Raw genomic sequence first — 817 nt, forward strand, 5'->3', positions numbered from 1 at the left:
AGTTGCAGGTCTTTCTGTGGGGTAGAGTAGGCTGGAGGCTGGGATTCCTCTTCTTTTCCTTCCTCTGCTTGCTTCTCCGCTTTGAGGACAAGATGCTTTACCAGGAAACAGGCTGCCACTTGGTTGAGGTGGCAGTGGTGCCATCTGATATGTAGACATGTAGAGGCTTCACATCTTTTAGAGGTCTCCATGCCATGTCCATTTTGCCGTGAAATAAAGCACAGCCTTTTCACCACACAGCTCCTTGAGAACACAATGAAGAGGCTAACCTTTATTTCTGCTGCTCTAGAGACTACCAGGAAAGCTGCCATTACAATCAGTGTCCCTCCTGCTGGAAGCCTAATTAGAAACTCCTCTCCGCATCCTTGCAGCTGCTTATCAAGACATGGCTGCCTGATGTACCAGTGGATAGGGTTGTACTGCTGGTCACAGAAAACCCTCACCTCTGACTGGACACCCAACAGGATCCCTGCTCAAAAGCATCTTAAGCTTTTTGAAATGCAAAACTCTAAAACTGTAGTTCAGAGGTGATACCTTTCATTAGACCAACTAAAACACAGCAAAAAAAAATATCTTTCTTTACAAGCTTTCCAGTGCACACCCTTCTTCAGGCCAAGGAGAAATCAAAGATTGTGGCAGCCCTCTTAGATAGAAAAGAAACTTCATTTTGCACAGGGGGTCTGAGAGTCCTGTTGCGCGAGTTGGCTTTTTCTACTCCAAGGGTGGCCTCTGCTGGCCTTGCTGGGACCTTGCTACAGCTGCTTTGACCACTAAGAGCCCCGCGAAGGCTGCGGCTCCTGCTCCTTGGGTGCATGGT

This window comes from Alligator sinensis, unplaced genomic scaffold (assembly GCF_000455745.1).
Source record: "Alligator sinensis unplaced genomic scaffold, ASM45574v1 scaffold999_1, whole genome shotgun sequence".
NCBI classification, from domain to species: Eukaryota; Metazoa; Chordata; order Crocodylia; family Alligatoridae; genus Alligator; species Alligator sinensis.